The following is a 17,042-nucleotide window of genomic DNA, read 5'->3' on the forward strand; positions in this document are numbered from 1 at the left end:
GAATAATACTTTTCCTTCAACAAACTCAATGTCTTATCAATTCCCAAATGTCCAACCAATCCACCACTGTGCTTTTTCTTAATAAGATTCAATCTCATAGAACTCTTAGGAATACACAACTGAATACCCTTAAAAAACATACCTTCTTGAATAAAATACTCATCAAACTTATTTGGTTGTTCTATCAAACTAGGTGCTCTGCACTCTCTCTACATCTCAGAAAAATCAAGATCAGTATCATATAACTCCTTCATCTCATCAAAACCAAGAACTTCAACCTTCATCTCAGTCAACAAAGAATTTCTTCTACTCTATGCATCAACAAATATATTAGTGACTCCACTCCTATGCTTAATCACAAATGTAAAACTCTACAAATACTCAATCCATTTCATATGTCTTTGATTTAGCTTATGTTGACTTCCCAAGTACTGCAAAGCTTTATGATTAGTATAAAACACAAACTCCTTAGGAATCAAATAATGTCTCCACTTCTTCAATTCTTGGACAACAGCATAAAACTCTTGATCATACATAGAATACTTCCTTTTAGCATCATTCAACTTATCACTAAAGAAAGCAACAGGTTTACCTTATTGAATCAATATAGCTCCTATTGTACTACCACTTACATCACATTCAACGTGGAATACCTTATTGGAATCAAGAAATGCTAATGTGGGTAACTCAATAACCTTTTGTTTCAAAGTCTCAAAACTATTATTAGGTCCATGTGTCCACTTGAATTCTTATTTATCTCCTCTCATTGTCTCAATCATAGAATTACAAACACAACTAAAATTCCTTATAAATTTTCTGTTAAAACTACCCAAACCATGAAATTTTCTTACCTCACCCACATTCTTAGGTGTAGGCCACTCCAAAATTTATTTAACCTTCTTAGGGTCCATCTTCAAACCATTAGAAATCCCAAACACACAATCTCCCCTTGCATAAAAGAACACTTCTTTAAATTAATCATCAACTTTTCCTCTTTTAATCTCTACAATACTTGTCTAACATTCTCAAGATGTTCTTCCTTAGTCTTACTAAATATTAGAATATCATCCAAGTAAACAATCATAATCTTACCCAAGAAGCACTTCAAAATTTTATTCATCAACCTCATGAAAGTACTAGGTGCATTAGTCAAACCAAAAGGCATTACCAACCATTCATACAAACCATCTGTTGTCTTAAAAGTGGTCTTCCATTCATCACCTTCTCTGATTTTGATCTAATGATAGCCACTCTTCAAATCAATCTTGGTAAAATACTTTGCTCCACTCAAACAATCCATCATGTCACCCATCCTCAGCATAGGAAACCTATATTTCACCATGATCTTGTTAATAGCTCTAGAATCAATACACATTCTTTAGTCTCCATTCTTCTTAGGTGCTAATATAGCAGGTACAACACATGGACTCAAACTTTCTCTTTTCAAACTTTTCTCCAATAGCTCATGTACTTTTCTGTTAAGTTCTTCATTCTTAGTAGGTGTCAATCTATATGGTGCTTTATTCGAGAAATTAGCTCCAAGAATCTGATCCATACAATGACTTATACTTCTCATTGGAGGTAAACCATTAGGTATATCCTCTTGAACAATTTCCTTATACTCATTCAATAATTCTACAATTTCTACTGGCACTCAGTCAATACTACCAGGCTTTGTTGTCACTCGGTTACATTTGACTAGCACTCGATTAACACTATTTTCGGATACTCAGTTGCTACTGGCACAACTCGGTATCCTAGGGATTATAGAAAAAAAAACTTGATTATTCTTCATTTCCTTTTCAAATTGCTTTCCATTAACCATGCAAATTCTCACAATAGTACACTTAATCTCATCTGGACTTTCAATCAAAGGCAACAATATTTTCTTTTTCTCATTCATCCAAATAGTATATTGATTCAATCTTCCATCATGCATAGAATATATATCATATTGCCAAGGTCTAGCCAACAGAATATGACAACAATCCATAGGCATAATGTCACACAAAACTTCATCAAAATAATGTCCAATTTTGAACTTTACAATACATTGTTTACTTACCAATATATTATGCTCATCTTTGATCCATCAAACATGATAAGGTTTAGGATGCTCCAACCTCTGCAACTATAAATTTATCCATAGTATCCACTTGCACAAAACTTATCTCATCTTGAATTCTAGATCTTAATCCACTTATGTATCTTACAATTTTTTCAACATCATCATCCACATGTCTAGATCTGATGTCCAATCTATAGAATTCCTTAGTATACTCCTTCACAATCATGTCTCTTTGTCTCAAATTCTACATCTTTCTCAACAAACTAACTTGGTAATCAACAGGAAGAAACATGTTCTTTACCTTTTTCACATCTTCAACCAAGTCCTAATATTTTCCTTTCCTATCCTTTGTCTATCATTTTGTAATGCTCCCACTACAGTGAGGCATGTCCTTTCAATCTTGTAACTAAAATTTTCACCATCCTATTATTAGGAGTGTTTTCATACTCAAAGAACTTTACCATTTTAGAGATCCAATCTAGCAAAACTTTGGTATCCAATTTCCCATCATAAGGAACAACTTCTATAGCATGCTTAGAATTTTCCCTAGACAACACTCTCAACAACCTTGTGTCATCTTGATCATCTTCAGGTTTTGGATTAGGGTTTGGTGTTGTTGTTTCATCATCACTCACATCATCAAAATGTGCTCCTCTTCTCTGGGTTGTCTCTACATCATCTAATCTAGCTACAATTTGTCTTAACGTATCCAACATGACATTGTCAATATTTCCTCTACCTCAAACCATCTTTACAATGAGGTTCCTGCAAGATCGTAACCCTCTACAAGTTATAGGTCGAAGCCATAGATCTACGACTCTACAACACAAATTCACATAGGGTTCTACACAATCCAATCTCTACAAGGATGAACCTCTGCTTTGATACCACCTTATGCAGGGAGGGAAGAGATAATGAGGGCCAAAGGCATACTCAGCTATCCAAACCACATACGAAAGCTAAACACAGTGGAAACAAACACCAAAATACAACAAACTCAAGAGATAGAGGAACAAGTACTTTCATATATTCATCAAAGATATCAAATACATGCCCACCTGTAAGGCCTTCTAGGTTATGACCACATTACAATCAAATTCAAACTTCAAAGATCAAACTTCACATCTTAGCTTTCTTTTTCTCCTACTACACTTCTACCTTCTAAGACCTTATATCCTAAAGCTCTACCAAAGATCTCTTTAAATACATGCACGACCACAAGTCAACCTATTGCAAAACAACCAAAATAAACTCTCATATTAAATGTTAGAACAAGCCACAAGTCAGCGCTTAGAAAAAACATATCACAAAATAAAATTCAAAGGTTGGCTCCAACAAGAAACTACACACAGACAACTCAGTAAACAAAGACCAAGAAAAATGCTGCAACTCGGCGAACTTAGTAATGCTTAGCAACCAAAGATACTTGACATCCAAACAAGCTTGATAGCCAAAGGAACTTGACACCCAAACAAATGCCAAAAGATAACTCAAAAACCAAGGAGATCTCAGAAACCAAAGAATGCTCAACAACCATAGGATGACTCAAAAACCAAAGAACAGTTAATGACCAAAGGATAACATGGTCGCAACTATGAACTCAACAACCACTATGAATTTGGAACTAGTTAAGAAACTTGGAAGCAACAAGAAAGAAGTAAAATATACATGATAGTAGTGCAAACTAGGATGCTCTTGCATTAAATCTGGTGCTCAAGCTTCAACAATGGATGAATTTGATAGATGCATGGAAATTCGAGTATTGCCAAATAGCGTTTTGAAATTAATTAGCTCTCAAACTGATATAAAATTCTACTCAGAAGATGGATGATATGTAAGGAGCAAAGGGTTTAACATATAGGCACTTGGGTGAGGAGGAGATAAGAATTTTAGATAGATAGTAAACTAGGTAAGGTGTGAGATAGACTTGAGCTGACTGAGATAAGTGGAGGAGATGGACTTCTACATTTAAAAATGGATGAGGGAAATGTGGCATGAGAGTGGACTTGGGCTTGAGTCAGAGGGAATAAATCATGTCTTAATTTATGTAAGAGATATGGAGAGAGATTTTAGACATAGAAGAAGAGGTGATGTGTTTTATTTAAGGTCGGTGAGGTGGACTAGTTAACTGGATGATGTGGGAGGTGGATGGATTTGTTAAAGAAAAGGTTGGTGGGTGAGCGTAATTAAATAAATAAATTTATTTAATTAAAATAAGAATTATTGTTGCGTGAGATTTAATTAAATAATTGATTTATTTAATTAAAAGAGGAATATTTGGTGTATGAAATTTAATTAAATGAATGGATCATTTAATTTAAAGAAGAATTATTGGTGCATGGGATTTAACTAAATAAATGAATTATTTAATTGAAAGATGAATATTTGGTGCATGAATTCAATTTGGGTAACTGTTGGTTTAGAGGATGAGTTAGCTTGTGTGGGTGGAGTGATTTAATTAATTAAATAGAGAGGGGTTATGGAGATTGCATTAAATGGGTTTTTCATTTATTTAATTTAATAGAGGAAGAGGGATTTTATATATAATAAAGTAAACTATTGGTTGTCTATTAATTTATTAATTAGGCTATAATTAATTAATTAAATTAATTAATTGTGGGATAGTACTAAAATAATTTAATTTTTAATATTAAATCAATATATACTTTAGAAGATGACTAAATTTGATTATGAATATATGTAGTTAGATTTAGGTGTCTACAAGTGGGTTTTCAGAAATAAGATGAATAAAGAAGGTGAGGTTGTGAGAAACAAAGTAAGATTGGGATGTAAAGGATATACACAATAAGAAGGTATAGACAATGAAGAAACATTTGGACATGTTGCAAGAATTGAAGCAGTAAAAATGTTCTTGGCTTATGCAGCAAGTAAGAAATACAAAGTGTATTAGATGGATGTGAAGTCAACATTTTTGAATGGGGAACTTGAAGAAAGAAGAGACATGGTATGCAAGTTGAAGAAAACATTGTATGGACTAAAGAAAGCACCTAGAAATTGGTATGCAAGGGTGGACAAGTATTTGGAAAAATTGATATTTGCTAAAGGTACTGCAGACAGTAACTTATATTTGAAAGAATTTGAGAATGGCTTGTTGATTATTGTGATATTTGTGGATGATATCTTTGGAGGCAATGATGAAGCAAGTGAAAAATTTTATAATAAAATAAAGAATGAATTTGAGATGAGCATGATTGGTGAGATGAAATATTTCTTAGGTTTATAGATTGTGTAGAATAGTGATAGTATTTTCCTATTTTAGACTAAGTATTTGAAAGACTTGTTGGAGAGATTTGGCTTGGAAAGTTGTAAGCCTTTTGGTAGATCTGATAATTGGTCACAACTTATTTGGAAAAGATGAGACACCTACATTTGAGAAGAAGTACAAATCCATGAGTAGAGGTTTGCAGTATCTTACTCAAATAAGATCAAATATAGAAAATGTAGTTAGTATAGTAACAAGATTTCAAGAAGATCCTAATGAATCACACTATGTAGCAATAAAAAGGATATTTAAATATTTAAAGGGTAGACCTAATTTTAGGTTGTGGTATGATAGATCAAATGATTTTACTCTATGTTCATATAGTGATGTAGATTGGGCAGGCAATATGGATGACAGAAAGAGTACAAGTGGTGGAGCATTTTTCCTTGGAGGAAGATTGGTTTCTTGGTTGAGCAAGAAACAAGATTATATTTCACAAAATATAGTAGAAGAAGAGTATGTAGCAGCAACAAACAATTGTAATCATATCATGTGGATTAAAAAGATGCTGAAGGATATTGGGATAGAGTTTTCAAAACCTATTATCATACATTGTGATAACACAAGTACAATGAGTGTGTCTAAGAATCATGTGTTATATTCTAAGACAAAGCATATATTGATTAAGTATCATGTTCAGAGAGAGAAATTTGCAAAGAAAGAAATCATATTAGAGTATTTTAATACAAAAGAATAGATTGCATATATCTTTATGAATCCTTTTCCTAAGGATACATTTGAGTATTTGTGAGGTATTCTTGGGGTTATGCCCCTACCTACTTCAGATTAGATGATGTAGAGATTGCATAAGTCCAATGGTACATAACACTATTGTTTATCTGGATTGAATGTTAATGCTTCCTAAATGGGGGAGTATCTATGGTTGAGCAGAGTCATCAAGGACTATTGGTAGCTAGTATGATGCAATGTCTTTGGAAACTTGAGTTGTTTGAAGACTTTGAGCATTTGATTGACATAATGATACCTTTTCATTGATGTCAATGGGGGAGAGAATGCATGAAAAACATCTCCTATGAATGAGGGAGAATGAGTGCATATGAAAACATATTTTGATGTTATGGAGGAGATGTATAATCAAATTGAGTTATATCAATGGGGGAGAAGTTTAGATTTGATTGATGAAGAGGATTTGAAAAGATGAGAGTAACAACAAATACAACAACAAAGATGAATAGTATTCATAGACTTAGATGTTTTTCATCTATGTTGCCATCAATGCCAAAGGGGGAGATTGTTAGCATGAAAGTTGATGGTATTCCTTTGAGGGAGTATCTTAAGCATTGCCGAAACATTTGGGAGATTGACACGTTGCATTCATGATGGTATTTTTCATTGATTTCAGCATAGTATTATTGTTAGAATGGAGTTGTCATTGCACCAATAGATAGATCTATCAATTCCCAATACAACCACTCAACTTATAGTACATAGGAGGCAGTTAAGCCCTTCTCATGAATCCCAAGGGGAGCATTGAACAAATTTCCAACAATCTCCCCCTCAGCGTTACCCAAGGGTCTAAGGATTCAAACCTGTGACCAAGATCTGATACCACTTGTTAGAAGGGGGTTGTCATTAAACCAAAAGATCGATATATCAATTCCCAATACAACCACCCAACGTATAGTACACAAGAGGCATTTAAGCCCTTTCATGAATCCTAAGGGGAGCGCTAAACAAATTTCCAACAATTATTTCTATAAAGACTAACATAATAGAAGATAGAGAATGAAGTCGTATAGACTAAGTATTGATGATGAAGTCGAGTGCAGTTGAGGATATTTTGTATAGTATGTCTTGATGATGTGGACAAGTGTGCATGTAGAATTCAAAGACATGTGAAAGTTATTTGTGATTTACAGAAGCCAATGTGTAGATAGAGTACTTAAGAAGTGGTTTGTGGTGTTTGGATTGTATCTCTTGATAGGGATAGAATCGTGATGAGCGAGGGTAGACAGTTATAGTAGACAACCTGATGATGATGTCAGTGAGAAAGAAATTAGAGGTTGCACGTATGAAAATATGTAATTACTGTGAGCCGACGGTATTTTGTAATTGTGAAAAGATGTAGTTAAATGTATCATTTTAATGATATCCTATTGTAATTAGTTGAGACAACCTCAAGGCCAACACAGTGAATTGTTTTGAGGACATGATATAAAGGAAAGTTAATTTTCTTGTGATGATAGATGTATCTATATGAGTTGTAAGAAAACTTTTATTGGATATGAGAAGTTCGTAAATGCAAGTGAGTAATCAAAGGGATCAACATGATATGAATTTGAAGTTTTGGTATTGAGATCTGAGAAGTATTTGGTGTGGTATTGGCATAGAAAGAGGGTAGAGAAAGAGTTTGAATTGTGGAGATCAACTTCATTTCTATTATTTTGAAAGGAATAATACAAAAGCTAGTTGGACAGTGAGTTTGTTGGTCTTTCTCCTGAAGTTATTGGACACAAATTCAAAGTCTCCTAATAGGGACTACTATGTATTGAATGTATTTCATTGGCTCCTAATAGAGTATTTCCTCTTACAAGGAACTTACATATTAGTACATCATTTTGTGAGCACCATCCCCACTAGGGTTTTCCCTCTAATCAAGGATTTCTCTAGTTAACATATCTGGTGTTATTGTGTATGTGTGTCTTCTTATGGTTGTTGGTTATATTGTTCATATGTTTAAGGTTTAATAAGGTTGATAAAATTTATATTGATCTGATAACTGATTCAACCTCCCCCCCCACAATTATCTTGGTGGACTTTACTTTCTAGCAAGGGGGGTACATATTTTGAAGTTTTGGAATGTCAAGTTTTGATCATGACAATTTTTTTTTGCAACTAATGCCAAAGGGGGAGATTGTTGACCCTAAAGGAAAATCTAGTATTGTCAATGAGTGAAAAACACTTAGTCATTTACAAGGCATAGGTGGTTGGTCATCACTGCGACTGAGCCACTCTATACAGGTTGAGCTATGTAAAGGAGAAGTATGAATATTTAGTTATTGTCGAGTAGTATTTACTGCCAAGAAAACTAAGTGTCATCAAGTACTCTAGTGGTTGTTGAGTTGTTCAAGTGGCAATATATAAGCCAAGTGATATAGATGTCAAGAAGAAAAGTAGAAGCAGTAAATAACATTAGCCGAGGAATAGCAAGAAGAACTAGTATGCATCAAGTGTTAGGAAGTTGTTAGTCCCAAGTAGCACAATTTTGTATAAATGTTTGGAATGACAGAAACATTGATGTAAATGTTTTTTCTAAGAGGGAAATGTGTTCTAAATATTGATGAGTTAATAAAGGAGTTAATTACATATGTAATTGAGGATCATTAATCCCTATGTAAGGTGACCAACCAATCAAAAAAATAAGACTAAGAAGAAAAAATGATGAATATAGATCATTAGTTGAGATCTAGAAGCTTCACCAAACAACTATTTCAGAGGTTTTTAGATATAATTCTTGTTTCTTGTGAGTTAGAAGTTTGGATGCAAAGCTGAAGGTGAATTTCGTGAAGTCAAGTGTTAAGGAGTAGTAAAGCGACTAAGAAATATAGAGAGGAGATAAAGCATATCTATCATAGAGAGATGATATCAGATTGTATAGAGGTGATTTGTCATAAGAATTCAAAGTGCATAGTAAAGGATCTAGGTACTGATACATTTTCACATGTGTTTCAGAATAAATCTCTTAACAAAGTGGTCCTAACAGACTAATGTAAATCTCCTAACAGAGTGCTCACTTAATTGTGTAGTTAAAATCCATCAAGGTAGACTAAATAAGTCTTACAAGCTCTTAATAGGGAAGATCCCTCATAAGGTAGATCATCATAAGTGATCAAACTTTGTAGCCCTAATAGGCACACTTTATTGCTAAACTAGTGAAGATTTTGTGGGTGTCATCCCCATTGCACTTTTACATTCACCTAGGAGGGTTTTTGTGTTACCATCTTTTTGTCATGTATTAATTTGTTATGTACATGTTTTATTCATGTTATTAGATGTTAGATCTGATAGTACATGTTGATATATGATGTTGCATGCAAAAGTTCAAGGTTAAGGCAAAGATTCGTGTGGTGACTTAAATGTGGATGCAATTTATATTTGAAGTAGAAAATTTTTTGAAGATCTTGATTCACCCCCACCCCCCCCTCAACATCTTACTTCCCCTAATATATTTCCAATGGGAAATTCCTCTGACACAGTTAGAAGAGATAGCATTGGCAAGAAAATACCCAAAACCTTCAACAACCATAAGATATAAAGCCTGAGCCAAAGGATATCTGTTATGGATAGATTGAAAGAGACCAATGGCATTAGATTATCGACCATTGATAGTGATATAGGCTAAACTATCCCTAAATAGAATTTCAACCAATTGAAGAAAGACAAGACCAAATCTAGGGGCTCGAAGCATCACAAGAGTGAATGGCCATTCAATGTGGTCATAAGCTAGCTTTTTTAAAGTCAATTTTGATTAAAAAAAGGGTTTGCTTCCTAAACCTACAAGCCCATTTCATACCTTCCCAAATGAAAATGATGTTCTCAAGAATATATCTAGATTTGATGATTCCAATTTTCTCTGGGCACACAATCAAAGGCAAGAGGTGTTGAATCTTGAGAGCCAAGGCCTTAGCTATGATCTCGTAGGAGACAATCAACAAGGTAATGGGCTCCCAATTATAAATGGCTTCTAGATTGTCGACTTTAGGTATGAATTTGATATTACCTTTATTAATAATATTGTTAAGGGATTTGAAATGAAAGGCTTCAAGGTAGACTTAATGCAAATCTGGCCCAATGAAATCCCAAAATGATTTATAAATTTGCAAGGGAAGCCATCACACCTAGGGGCCTTGTCATCTTCCATAGAGAAGATGACTTCCTTAAGTTCACTGAGGGAAAGCATTTGGCCAAAGAAAGCATGTTGCTCAACTGAAAGCTAGTTCAGAGTCACAAGTTTTGGTCATGACACTTTTTTTTTGCAACTAATGCCAAAGGGGGAGATTGTTGACCCTAAAGGAAATCTAGTATTGTCAATGAGTGAAATAAACTTAGTCATTTACAAGGCATAGGTGGTTGGTCATCACTGTGATTGAGCCACTCTATACAATTTGAGCTATGTAAAGGAGAAGTATGACTATTTAGTTATTGTTGAGTAGTATTTACTACCAAGAAAACTAAGTGTCATCAAGTACTCTAGTGGTTGTTGAGTTGTTCAAGTGGCAATATATAAGCCAAGTGATATAGATGTCAAGAAGAATAGTAGAAGCAGTAAATAACATTAGCCGAGGAATAGCAGGAAGAACTAGTATGCATCAAGTGTTAGGAAGTTGTTAGTCCCAAGTAGCACAATTTTGTATAAATATTTTGAATGACAGAAACATTGATGTAAATGTTTTTTCTAAGAGGGAAATGTGTTCTAAATATTGATGAGTTAATAAAGGAGTTAATTACACATGTAATTGAGGATCATTAATCCCTATGTAAGGTGACCAACCAATAAAAAAAATAAGACTAAGCAGAAAAAATGATGAATATAGATCATTAGTTGAGATCTACAAGCTTAACCAAACAACTATTTAAGAGGTTTTTAGATATAATTCTTGTTTCTTGTGAGTTAGAAGTTTGGATGCAAAGCTGAAGGTGAATTTTGTGAAGTCAAGTGTTAAGGAGTAGTAAAGCAACTGAGAAATATAGAGAGGAGATAAAGCATATCTATCATAGAGAGATGATATCAGATTGTATAGAGGTGATTTGTCATAAGAATTAAAAGTGTATACCAAAGGATCTAGGTACAGATACATTTTCACATGTGTTTTAGAATAAATCTCTTAACAGATTGGTCCTAACAAACTAATGTAAATCTTCTAACAGAGTGCTCATTTAATTGTGTAGTTAAAATGCATTAGTCAAGGTAGACTAAATAAGTCTTACAAGCTCTTAATAGGGAAGACCCCTCATAAGGTAGATCATCATAAGTGATCAAACTTTGTAGCCCTAATAGGCACACTTTATTGCTGAACTAGTGAAGATTTTGTGGGTGTCATCCCCATTGCACTTTTACATTCACCTAGGAGGGTTTTTGTGTTACCATCTTTTTGTCATGTATTAATTTTTTACTTACATGTTTTATTCATGTTATTAGATGTTAGATCTGATAGTACATGTTGATATATGATGTTGCATGCAAAAGTTCATGGTTAGCAAAGATGCGTGTGGTGACTTAAATGTGGATGCAATTTATATTTGAAGTAGCAAATTTTTTGAAGATCTTCATTCACCCCCACACCCCCCCCTCAACATCTTACTTTCCCTATTAGATTTCCAATGGGAAATTCCTCTGACAAAGTTAGAGGAGATAGCATTGGCAAGAAAATACCCAAAACCTTCAACAACCATAAGATATAAAGCCTGAGCCAAAGGATATCTGTTATGGATAGATCGAAAGAGACTAATGGCATTAGATTATTGACCATTTATAGTGATATAGGATAAAGTATCCCTAAATAGAATTTCAACCAATTGAAGAAAGACAAGACCAAATCTAGGGGCCCGAAGCATCACAAGAGTGAATGGCCATTCAATGTGGTCATAAGCTAGCTTTTTCAAAGTCAATTTTGATTAAAAAAAGGGTTTTCTTCCTAAACCTACAAGCCCATTTCATACCTTCCCAAATGAAAATGATGTTCTCAAGAATATATCTAGATGTGATGATTCCAATTTTCTTTGGGCACACAATCAAAGGCAAGAGGTGTTGAATCTTGAGAGCCAAGGCCTTAGCTATGATCTTGTAGGAGACAATCAACAAGGTAATGGGCCCCCAATTATAAATGGCTTCTAGATTGTCGACTTTAGGTATGAATTTGATATTACCTTTGTTAATAATATTGTTGAGGGATTTGAAATGGAAGGCTTCAAGGTAGACTTAATGCAAATCTAGCCCAATGAAATCCCAAAATGATTTATAAATTTGCAAGGGAAGCCATCACACCTAGGGGCCTTGTCATCTTCCATAGAGAAGATGACTTCCTTAAGTTCACTGAGGGAAAGCATTTGGCCAAAGAAAGCATGTTGCTCAACTGCAAGCTGGTCTAGAGTCACAATAGTGCATTCCTTCAAGGCTTGGTCTCTTTAAATTGAATTTCCTTGTGCTATAAACACCTTCTCATAGTGTTAGACAAAACCTTGAAGAATGTCAGGAAGCTGAGAGAAGATCTGATGGCCTTCCTTAATCTTTTAATCCCTAAAGAGGTATGACAAGATCAATAGGCTTGGAAGAATTCCTCAGAAGCTTTTAGTCTCCAACTTCAAGCGAGTGGAGACAACCTTTGATCTAAGCAACCTTGGCAACATAGTTGTCAACAATATACTTTTGGTGGTAGAGATTAGCAAGTCAAATTTGTAAGTTTGAATCAAATAGAATCAAGGCTAGGACCTCAAAAGTTGCACAAAAATATTTGGTGGTGGTGTCATAGGACCGCCTGTGGTACAAAGCAAGTTGTATGTCATAGATGCAGATAAATCTTATCATAGAGGGTCTAAGTTCTAAACACGTGAATGTGAGCCATAGTGGTATTGTGACCTAGGAATGACATGTTAAGGAAAAATTATATCTTACAAGGACACCTCTAAGTTATTTTCCAAGTGATAGTAAATAGGATGGGCTAGTGGTCTAACAATGTCACATCATGTAGAGAAATGATGAGTAATTCACTATATTAAAAAAAAAAGGAAAAAGATTGTGCATATATCATTGCACGATCAAGAATCTTAAAAATCCTATTGGAGTCAACTCTAAATTTAGACCAAATATGCCTAATTTATTGCACATGTAGTACTAGGATTCTTTTTCCCATGTTGTCCATAGAAAAGGTAAAATCCCATCATTATTAGAGGCCAACTCAACTATATTGAAGTCCCCATACACTACCCAAGTGGCCAATGGAAGAGAATCTGCCATCTAGTGCCATAGATATGATCTTTTAATGACATCATTGGGAGCATAAATATTAACTATACCAAACGAATGATTATTGAAGGATATAAAATCCAAACAATTCACTCCATGAGGTCAGAACCATGAGAAATAAATAAAGAAGTTAACAAGGGGAAAGGAAAGTTATCACACCACCTCATCCAGCTTCATGCTGGCAAGAAAAAACTACATTGTTTGGCTAAATAACTCGGCAAGCAACATTGGGCAAAAACCCTAAAGATTTTACTTCTTAAAGACACAAAATATCCAAGTTACCAAGTTGACATCTGGTCTCTCACACATAGTATTTTCAAGGAAGTTCTATGAGACCCCCCACATTCTATGAGAGGAAATTCATGACAAAATTTCTTACATGTCATCTTCATCCCCCAAAGGGGATAAATTGTTGTGAAAGAAAGACTGGTGGTGAAGGTAGGAGCAGAATATCCACTGAGGATGATTATCTTCTTCTTAGACTCACCATCAGGATCCTCTCCTCGGCTATGAGGTCTTCACAAAGGCTAATAAAAATCATGGAAACTACATGTGGAGTGTGGAACCAAGTAATCCAAGAGACTCTTGCAAACATCATCCCCTATCCAATAGGGTTTGAAATGGGTGGAGGCTCAAGAGCCATCACCGATCTGGAGCACTCACAGAAGTCACTAGAATAATCTCTAGTGAAGGTTGGAAGGATGAAGATGATGAGTATTTAGAAGGCAAGGAAGTTTTAACCTTGCAAACAATTGTTGTCCATTCATCTTTTTTACCATTCTTAGCAGTCTTAGCCTACGTGTGTTTGTTAGGAGTTAGCTTGCGAGGCACAACTAGTAATAAATCCTTGATCTTATGCTGAGTTGATTCACGCTAATAATAAGTGTTTAGCATATTCAAATTAAAAACCTTCTAGGTGAAGGTATGGGCTTCAACCTAGATGTCAATAGTTTCTTTAAGGTCACAAGAAATGTCAACTTCAATGCAGGCCCTCCTTTGAGGATGAGTGTTGAAAAACATTTTAGGCTCCATGCACACCACCCTACCAAGGGTTTGGGTAATGTCATGGATAAACGGCCAACATGGCACAGGGAGACTTGAGAGCTCAAACCATATAGGAACCTTCAATTTCTTGTCATCTGTGAAGTAAAATCTCAAGACTAGTGTTAGAAAAGTGTCATGAAGACCTAACTATCTAGGTCCCATGGTTGAAAATTGCATCGGCTTGGAAAGGGTTAGCAAATTGAAACATTAAAAAACCCTTAGTGAGGTTTTGAATGCCTTCAGGTTGGACCCCATGAGGAGTCTAGGCTTTGGAAACCATTCTTTGAGCATGCTTTCAAGAGGGGTCCACAAAGTATCCTATCAAAGTATGCTTCTCTGACCAGTTACAAGCATTATCAAAATCCTAAATGTTAAGACAATATCAAGGGGGCCTTACCTTGTGAAACACTTTTGGAATAAACTTGCGGGGGTGTTTGTTTGATGGAGGCACCATGAGAATTCATCACAACAACTCCAACACCAAAATCAACTGGGCTAAAGTTAGTTGGAGCCATTATAAAAACCCCTAATGATCCTAAAATACATAGAGATGAATAAAGAAGGAAAGTCATACTGCATGCAAAACCCTAGCAGAGTGTTTTCCATCATTCTTTTCTTTTTCTTTCCATTTGGGTTCTTGCCCAAAATTTATCTTTATTTGTATAAGATATAATGGTTTACATATGTACTTGGTGGTGTAGATCTTTTTTTTTCTTTCTTGATTAGGGGCATGAGTTTGGTTGGTTTGTTTAGATTATCTTTCCATTTGTGGAGATAATTATTTTGGCATGGTCATTCTCAACTTGTACATTTTCTCAATGAGTGGTTGTGTTAGAGGTGGGATTATTGGTCTTTTTTATTCTAAGACTAGTTAAGTTTGTTGACAACTTATACATTATAATTTCCTTAATTAAATATTAATAAACTAATGTATAATTACTAATATAATAAACAAATAGTGAGAAATAAATATTGTTAGAAGAAAAATAAATAGTATTAGAAGATTTCTTTAAAAGGGACATGTAATGTATAATAAATGAAAAATAAGCTTTCATAATAAACGCTATAAGCAAAAGGATCCCTCATTAATTGGAGACTGGACTCAATTTTATCTAGAGCTATGTCAAACCTTTGACAAGATCACAATCAGTCATAAAAATTGGGAGGGCAATCAAAGAGCAGATGAATTAGCTAATATAGGTATAGAAGTAGATAAGACATAAATATAGGGACTCCATATGAATTAGAGATGGTTTAGATTTTTTAGAATTTTAACCATAGTTTAAATCTCATTATCTTGGGGAAGATCCAAGGGTCTTTTTTTCAGCTTTTACCCACTACCTACACCTCACATCCCGAAATAGTATGATTGTATAGACATATTTATTATGGAAGATGGTGTTGGAGTTTGAAAAAATGAGTTTCAGGTGTATTAAGAGGTTTTGGAATCATCCAGTTTGGACTTGATGGACATTTAGAATGACAGGGAGCCTTTTTCCCCCCATTTTATGCGAATAGAGTAACATAGGTTTATTACTGATGTATTTTTATATAGCTAAGATAGAAAAACACCCTTCAATGTAACAAACCAATTATCATGTTGCTTAAGATATGTTTTCTCAGTCAAGGATTGACTACTTCACTTTATTAGATGTATTTTCTGATGATTTAGATGTATATTTCATTTTTGTTTAAGAAAATACTTTTATCACTTTATATTTTGTTTCTATGCCCTTTATGTATTCATGTTTCATAACTTCTCAAAGCTTTATATTTAACATAAATACAAGGTATAGTGCTTAGATTATAGATAGATCTTGATTAGAGGCAAAAAAAAGAAGGGCGGTATGAGGAACAACCTAGAAAGAAGGCAGAAAATTGTAACTTGGGACTAAAAACTAATTATCCAGATGTGTCTATGTACTTTATGATGTATCTATTGAGAATGACAAGTCCGTATGGTGGTTTTTCACTATACTATGAGATATTGTACTTGTACGATGAAAAATCGTACATTTCATTCCACCATATGGTGAAGGGTCTGTCATGACTTGATATTGTAGTATGCCTGGTAGTGAAGCAGGTATACCGAAGGAATTGATTGGATGTTGAAGGTGTCTGAGTGATCGAAGACATCTGCATCACCGAAGGGATTCGTGTGACTGAAGCATCCACATGACCGAAGGCATCCATGTGACAGAAGGCATTCGCATGACTGAAGCATCCGTGTGACTGAAGAATTTGCATGACCAAAGGTATATGTGTGACTAAAGGAATCTGCATGATTGAAGGTGTCCACATATTGAAGGCATTCACATGACTGAAGGCGTATGCATCACCCAAGGCATCTGCATCACCGAAGGTGTGTGATCGATGGCATCCATGTAACCGAAGGCATCCACATCACTGCTACACAACTGTCACCAAAGGTGTCCAAGTGACTAGAAGCATCTGAATCACTAGAGACATTTGATACCTAAAGGAGTGACCATTGAACATATGATTGACCATTGGATGGATGAGTTCCAAGGTTGCCAATAACCATTTTTTCTTGCCAATTAATACACTAATTTCCATAATGAGTTATATAATGTATGAATGTCTAATGGATTCATGAGGGTAATATTGGCTGAAATGGTGAAAGTCAGGTTGATTGTAATAAA

The sequence above is a fragment of the Cupressus sempervirens genome, chromosome 3 (assembly GCF_028749045.1).
Source record: "Cupressus sempervirens isolate cs-2001-9-10 chromosome 3, ASM2874904v1, whole genome shotgun sequence".
Classification (NCBI taxonomy): domain Eukaryota; kingdom Viridiplantae; phylum Streptophyta; class Pinopsida; order Cupressales; family Cupressaceae; genus Cupressus; species Cupressus sempervirens.